We start from the raw sequence: 8,454 nt of genomic DNA, 5'->3' as shown, positions 1-8,454 counted from the left end.
CCACCAACACCATCCATTCCTTGTGCCACCCTCCGATCTTCAACCCCTCCCTCCTACTCAACATCCAGATACTCCTCACTCCCCCTCACATATGTGATCTCTGTCTCTCTCTCCCTCCTCCCTCATTGACTGCCCCTCAACATCTAGACACTCCTCCCTCCCCCTCATTGTGTGATCTCTCTCTCTCTCTATTTCTCTCCCTCCTCCCTCTCTGACTGTTTCGTTCTCCCTTGTCTCTTCTTCTCTTTCTCTAGCTCTTTCAATCTACTTCATTTCTTTGTCTATCCATCACTCTCCCTCCCTCTCTCTCACTATCTCTATCTATCTTTCCATCTCTTCCACCCCGTATTCCATCCATTTGATAAAATGGCTGTTTGTAACCAACAACTCTGATCCGACAAACTCCCTCATCTCACCTCCCCCATAATCTGTTTCCCTCCCCTCCAAACCCTTTCCTATCCACAGTAGGAGGGAGGGAAGAGTCTCCATAAGGGCAGGCCTCATCTTGAAGCCTCCCATTGTTACTTCTCGTTTCCATAACTGAGGCAGCCCACAAGTGTGAGTTCCTCAAGACAGCCCCTCCCCTCCTGACGACATGTTCTGAACCTTAATATGGTCCGTGACTCTCTCAGTAGCTCAGAACCTGGAGTCAGGGCTGAGACAGACCTCAGCCACAAAGGGGCAGTGGGAGGCGCGAAGACAGGCCCCTGCTGGAGCAGATCTGGGAGAAGCTCAAAGTTCCTGGAAGAACAGTGACAGGTAGGCTCACTTCTCTATCTCAGGGGTAGGAGGGTGTCTATTTGGCAATGCTACCCCTTCTTGTGTGGTCCAATCCTCTTTCTTCCTTTCTCTCCATCTCTCAACATCTCTCTCCCCTTCTCTCCATCTCTCAACCTCTCTCTCCCCTTCTCTCAATCTCTCAACCTCTCTCTCCCCGTCTCTCCATCTCTCAACCTCTCTCCCCTTTTCTCCATCTCTCAACCTCTCTCCCCTTCTCTCCCTCAACCTCTCTCTCCCCTTCTCTCCATCTCTCAACCTCTCTCTCCCCTTCTCTCCATCTCTCAACCTCTCTCCCCTTCTCTCCATCTCTCAACCTCTCTCTCCACTCTCTGATAATTTCCCTTCAACATCTTCCTCAACTCTGCCCAGAGTCCATCCTATAAATTCTGGCATCCGGTGAGTGAGGTTCTAGAAATTTCTATTGCCTCACTGACTCCCACCCAACTCTCCCTCTCTTGTGATCAATATGTTTTCCATTCTCTCCCTCACTCTCCCTTTCTCTCATTCTCTGCTTCCCCCTTTCTCTCTCTGCCTCCCTTTCCCTCACTACCAAAGTATCCCTCCCTCTCTCCCACTACCAATACCTCCCTTCTCTCTCCCTCTGCACCTTTCACTCATATTCTCCCTTTGTCCATCTCTATCTGATTATACATTCTCTCTCTCTGTTATTCTCTCTCCCCATTGCTCACACTCTCTGACTTGCTTTCTCTGTCTCCCAGACACAACCCTTGCATTCATTTCTTTCTCAATCTCGTACTCTCTCTCCATCTCTCCAGTGCTGTTTTTCATCTTTCTTCTTTTCACTCTCCCCCCCTTCTCAACTATTCTCTCTCATTGGCACTATCACCCCATCTTATTTTCTCCCCCTCTCTTCATTTCTGTATGAATTGCTCGCTAGTTCCCAACCTCTCCTTCTCCTCATCCCTCTCATTCTATCTCTCCCCCCCTCACTCTCCCTCTCCCTTCCTCATTATTTGCATTCCAATCCGTCCTTCAGCCTTTACCATTTCCTCTGTGTGATGGGGTCAGTGAGAGAACTGCCGTTAGGCAATTGTGCATTCACAGAGATGTCCCACACTGAAACAAGGCCTTCCACACAACTCATCCAAACCGACCAATCTCCCTTGTTGAGCTGATTCTGTTTGCTTGCGTTAGCTCCCATATCCCTGTAAACACTATCTATCCATCACGGTCTAAATGCCTCCTAAACATCGTAATTGTAGCTGCCTCGACCACTTGTTCTGTCCTGCCGTGATTTAACTTTCTAAATTCACCTCAAACTTGTCTGACTTAAATTTCATCTGCCATTCCTTTGACAGACAGTCTGAAATAAGGATTCACCAGTAGAGCCATTACATCTTTGCTCCATCCTGTTATAACCTTACACCAACCTTCTTTACTGCCCACCACAACACCAATTTTTGTGTCATCCACTAATTTATTAATCATGCACCTCCATTCTCAACCAAGCTGATTGTACAAATGACAAGCAACACTGACCCCTGACCCCCGGAGCACACCACTGACCACAGGCCTCTGATCCTTCCATCTCCCATTTTAGATCCAAGTAGCTCGCTCACCCTAGTTCCCATGTGATCACACCTTCCCAAGCATACAATGAACCATTGCCCTCTGCGAATATGTGGTTCCTCTGCAGACAGAGTTAAGTGCACTAGGTTCCTGGGAGTTCACATCACAGGTGACCTCACCTGGTTCCTTCATATCACCTCCCTGAACAAGAAGGCTCTCCAGCGCCTCCACTTCCTAAGAAAACTGAGGCAAGAAAGGCTCCCTCTCCCCTCCACCTCCCCATCTTAACTGAATTTTACAGGAGCACCATCCTGACAAGCTGCCTCTCCATCTGGTATGGGAACAGCAGAGCATCGGACCGGAAGTTCCTACAAAGGGCTATGAGAACGGCCGGGAGGATCATAGAGGTCTCCCGAACACTCAACGGGGACATTTATCAGGACAGCTGTGTACGCAGGGCCCTTAGTATTATCAATGATCCCACCCATCCATCCAGCATCCTCTTTGACTTTCTACCATCAGGCAGGAGACTCCGATGCATAAAGACAACAACGGTCGGGATGCGAAACAGTTTCTTCTCTCAGGCCATTAGGCTTCTGAACTCCTGAATTCTGAACAGAATACAACTGTTGCATTGTATTCGAAGTGTCACTGGTTAATCTGTTTCACACCTTACAATATTTGATATTAATGCACTTCAGCTTGTTATTATGTGTGATTCATCTGTAGATTTTATTCTTACCTTCATAAGTTACCGTGTTATGTGTACTACTGTGTTTCACTTTCTGGTTCAAGGAAACATCTCATTTCTATATACATTATATGGTTACATATCTTATATACATGTATATAGTTAACTGACAATAAATTTGACTTGACTGGGACTGCGCAGGACTTGGTAAACCCGTCCACCACTCTGCCATCATCAGTTCCCTTGGCCATCTCTTTTAAACACTAAGACTAATTGATGAGACCTGTGCAAAGCCATGCTGACTTTCCCAAATCAGTCCTTTCCTTTCCAAATGCAGGTAGACTCCTGTCTCTCAACCCCTGATGCCAGGCTCACCCACCTATCCCTGCAGACTTTCTCAAACAAAATCACAACATTAGCCCCTTTCAGTCTGTCCTTCCCTCAACTGGGACGAAGGAAAATACAATTTCCTCCCTTGCTTCCTACAGTCTCTTAGGATGCACTTGGTCCGATCCCAGGTATTGATTCACCTTTATATGTTTCAACACACCCAACATCTCCCCCTCCCTTCCTAATATCAATATCGTTTCAGCACTGTTCTCTTCCCTGAACTCACTGCCTTCCAGGAGTATCCCCACAGTAAACACTGACAAGAGAATTCACATCAGACCTCAAGTATTTATGAAGTGTCCATTAAGATCACTTGATAACAGACTTATTTGCAGTTCATGGAATGACTCATTTTCTTGTAGACATACTCAGCAGATCTTTAGAATAGTAACTCTAAGAAGATCAATGAAAGATCAACCAGAGTGCAAAAGACAACAAACTGTGCAAATGCAAATATAAATAAATAGCAATAAATAACGAGAACATGAGATAATGAGTTAAAGAGACCTTAAAGTGAGATCATTGGTTGTGGCAACATCTCAATGGATGGGCAAGTAAGGGTAGTCATCCCCTTTTGTTCAAGAGCCTGATGGTTGAGGGGTAGTAACTGTTCTTAAAGCTGGTGGTGTGAGTCCTGAGGCTCTTGTTCCTTCTACATGTCCTTTCTTTGTTTCGTGACTATCTGGAGAATACTAATTTCAGAGTTGTATATGGATACATGCTTTGATAATAAATGAACCTTTGAGAGGAGCAGCGAGAGACAGCGAGCCTGTGGGATGTCGAACTGATGGGATGGACTGTAGTTTTTGATGAGTTCTCGATCTTGGTCTCTTTGGGGGCTTGCATGGTGGGCAATGGAGGGCAGGCCCTCTCTGCTGGAACAAGTGGGAGGAGGTGGGAGGCTGGAGGGTCGATCCTTTTGCTGCTGCAGTGCATGGGAGGGGAACGGGGGCTTTGGGGTTCTAACATTTCCCTGTCCGTAATTCTTTGGGGTTTTTCTTCTGTTTCATGGGTGTCTGTGCAGAGTAAGAATTTCAGGTTGTATACATTCTCAGATATTAAATCAAACCTTTCGATGAAGAACCTTTGAAAGCGAGATCATTCGTTGTGGGAACATTTCAAAGTTGTGACAAGTGAAGCTGAATGAAGTTATCCCCTTTTATTCAAGAGCCTGATGGCTGAGGGGTAGCAACTGTTCTTGAACCTGGTGGTGTGAGTCCTAAGGCTCTTCTCTGTATTATTACCAGTTTAATGACATTTTTCCTAAAACAGGGCAAATAAAACTGTTTAATGCTGAGTAATGTGAAGAATGGTGGGAAGAATGAGATTAGGAAATCAAAAGAATAGAAGGACAAGAGAAGCAAGGACAGAGCAATCTGGGGGTACAGGTCAGAAGTTCCACCCAACATGGTGGAAAAGTGATCTGAAATCTTGGACCACCAGACAAGGAGGGAGGTTTGGCTTTGTAGAGGGTCCGGGAGAGATGTACCTGAGTCACTCCAGTCAACAGGGAGAGACAGTGGAGGAGCTGGGGGAGTCTACAAGCAGATCCTACACAGGTTGACCCATCAGTAGAAAGGTCTCACGTGGGGCTTTATTGTGTCTTCTTTTACCTGATTTGACCAAAACCATCCCTGAGCAAGACCAGATCACAAAATGTCGTTTGTGGGACATTCACAAAATGGTTGCCACCATTCCTCCCATCACATAGCAAGGGCAAAGACAGTGTTCTTGACTCATTCTAGTTCAAATACTTTTCTTATTTTAATTCCTTCAGATCCAACAGAGGGACCCTCTATGAAGGGGTAGGTCATGGGAGGGTCCCTTTCTGATGGCACGGATGGTGGGGAGGGGTGAATGTGTGATGCTATCCATTGTTGACCCCATCTCCCATTCTCATTACAGATTGACCGCCCTCCGTTGATCGAGGGAAGACCAGTCAACATTGCGATGGATGCTGGGAAGGGATGGAAAATGGGAACGTTGCTCTGGGCTCTCCTGTTCCTGGGGGGTGTGGGGGCTATCTGCCAGATAGGCAGGTCCAGACAATGCCGCCGTGCGTCCCCAGTACCAGGGAGCAGTCTGGCTGGGAAGGGTTTTGATGTGGTAACGTTGGACCGCAAGGGGGCGTACGTGGTGGACGTGGAGAGCTGGAGACGTCCAGATGGGGCCTGCAAGCTCTGCAGGAATACTCTGATGGGGGGTAGATGGCAGCGTCTCCCCCTGGCCGTGGTGGATTGGCGACCCCAACGTAGATGCCACCGGGCTGTAAAAAGCAGGCTCTTCCACTCAGCCTCTGACTTCAGCAGTTCGGTCAGCTCCAGTGTGGATAAAAGCTGGAGTGTTGGCCTGGGGATATCCAAATACTCAGTGTCATCTGGTGTAACAGTGGCTGGCTCCAAATCTCGGGCCATGTCCTTTGCCAACCGTAAAGCCCAATCAGACAACTACAGCTTTTCCAGCCAGAAGTTCCATTGCCGCCTTTACCGTTACCGTCTGAGGAACCCACCCCCTCTGGCATCTGAGTTCTCCAACCAGCTCAAACAAATCACCAGCAGCTCCTATGCGGGAGCCCGGAACCAGTATCGCCAACTAGTGCAGACTTTTGGGACACATTACATCCGGTCAGTGGAGGTGGGTGGTTCCTACAAGGACGTGACAGCCATCCGCACCGGTAAGGCCATTTCTCAGGGCCTCACTGCTACTCAGGTGAAGAACTGCCTCAATGTGGAGGCCAGTGTTAGCGTGTTAGGATTTGGCCGTACATCAGCTCAAGCAGATTACTGCAAGAAGCAGGCCTCGTCCCATAGCCATGCCCACAGCTTCCACCAGGCCTTCAGCGAGAGGCTGACAGAAGTCTCAGGAGGCCATAGTAATGGGCACACAGACATCCTCTTCTCCAATCCTCGGGCCTTCACCAGCTGGATGAACAGTCTGACAGCCTCACCAGGCATCATACACTACCGGCTGGCCCCCCTCCATTTCCTGCTGCCCAGAACCAACATTCGCCGGGCACATCTGAGGCGCTACCTCAGAGAGTACATTTTGGCCAACGCCATGAAACGGGACTGCTCCAGAACCACCTGCCCCGCTCCTGGGAGGAAAAGCCGCTTCGATCGCTGTTCCTGCCGATATCCGGAGAACTCCTTGATGGTCCGTCATCTCTGTGCCAAGCAGAACGGTGTGGGGCACCTGGTTGTCACTGTATATAATGGCTCCGGTCTCTGGGGTGACCATCTCTCTGGCACTGATGGTTTTGTGGTGGTCTCTTATGGTAGCATCAAAAATCAGACCCAGGTAGTGGACAACAACAACAACCCTACCTGGAACGCCACACTGGACCTGGGGGATGTGGTTGCCCACAACTACATGAAACTCACCCTGAAGGTCTATGATAAAGATGTCTGGTCGAATGACCATCTGGGGACCTGCCAGGTGCCTCTGATCTCTGGTGTCACCGATCACATCTGCCACCTTAATCATGGCAAGATCACCTACCAAATGTCCTTCAACTGTAGCCTCCACTTGCAGGGTCGCACCTACCGCCAGTATGCCCCGAGTCCAGGGGCCCATGAGTTCACCGGGCTTCTGTGGACCAACCAGTCCTTCCTCTCGTCTGACTCCCCCACCGCCCTTCCTTCAGGGAATTCCCTCCTCAAAGTTATCTACCCCTGACCTTTGACCTCTCACCAACCTCACTCCCAGGCCCAACGCTGCTTCCTATTGCCACACTACTGCTATCATACCACCCCTCCCCTCTTTCCCTCTCCCCCATTCATCATTCTCATTGCCCAGATATTTGCCCTCTATTCTCCATGACCCTGTACCCATCATCCTCGGTGTCTCATCAGTCCCATTGCCCTGAACTTTCCCCTCTCACCCCCTCTGGCCCCAAGGAACAATTCTCTCCAGGACTCCTTCCTCACATCCATGCCCATGATCCTCCATTACCGAGGTCACATTGTCTTCAGTCCAATCTCCCGACCTTTGCACTATCACCCTTAATAGTCCAGGTCACAATATCTCACACTCCCACCAGTATCAGCCTCTGAGAGAGAGACCCCACATATCACTCACACCTCACCAATTCCTCAGATTATCTAGGCACTAGGAATTCCCAGTGGGAATGGGATCCCGGCTTGCCTGACTGCACCAAGCTTTCAGGCACTGGTGTTTGAGGGTACAGGATGGGAAGGCCATTGAGGATACAACCTCTCTGTATCTGCCATATTGCCACTGTATCACCCCAGCAGAAACCCCTCACCCCAACAAAGACCTGTATTGGAGGGAAGGTGCCCCAATAGGCTTGCCAAACTGCAGGCAGCTTAATGGCTTGAGCGTAACGTCATTTACAGATCCGCTAGACCCGTGCAGGAGGTGACTGAGAGCAGGCTCCATTTCCCATAATCCTGTTGCTGACAGGGGACCAACTGGAGAGTCTCCGGCTGACCTGTGTCCCAGGACGGGTGGCATGTCGGAGCAGGACCATCATCACAGGAACGTCGTACACCTCCCTGTGCACGAGAAGCTTTGCAAAGAGATGCTTTGGAGACAGAAGAGATTGTCTGATTGCCTCTTGCCTTCTTTGTACAACTTGTGTTTTTGCAATAAACATCACTGAGCATCATTTAGCGTTTGGGTGTGAATGGTTACCATGGTGATGTGGGATGTGGAGTTCCGGGGTGGTGAGGACAGGAACGTGGGATAGGGAGGGGGAGGTGAGGAAGGGTATTGTCCCCAGTGGGGTTTGATGGGAGGAACACGGGAGATTGGAGAAGCCAGAATCGGCAGGGACAGAGATCAGCATCACAACACGCACCACGGAGACCGTCCAGGAGAGACACCGTCTTTATCAGGGGTCTGTGAATGGGAGAGATTTACTCTTTAAAAGCGATCTGAGATGATAAAGAGAATCCCTCTCTGATGGGAGACGGTCACTTTCCACCAACCATTCCTGCTCTTCACCTCAGATCTCCACCTTTACAAGTTCACATTTTCCTCTCTCTCTCTCTCCCTCTTTCTCTCCCTTTCCTTCTCCCTCACTCTCTCCCTCTCCTCCCCCC

General features: G+C 49.2%; 1 pseudogene; it reads left to right on the top strand.

Annotated features, from left to right (window-relative positions):
* The first annotated feature begins 648 nt into the window (after positions 1–648).
* On the top strand, positions 649–8,018 carry LOC140719467 (perforin-1 pseudogene; annotated as a pseudogene).
* Positions 8,019–8,454: the final 436 nt, after the last annotated feature.

The sequence above is a fragment of the Hemitrygon akajei genome, chromosome 31 (assembly GCF_048418815.1).
Source record: "Hemitrygon akajei chromosome 31, sHemAka1.3, whole genome shotgun sequence".
NCBI lineage: Eukaryota > Metazoa > Chordata > Chondrichthyes > Myliobatiformes > Dasyatidae > Hemitrygon > Hemitrygon akajei.
Note: the sequence above shows the minus strand (reverse complement) of the source record. Positions and strands in the feature narration are given on the sequence as shown.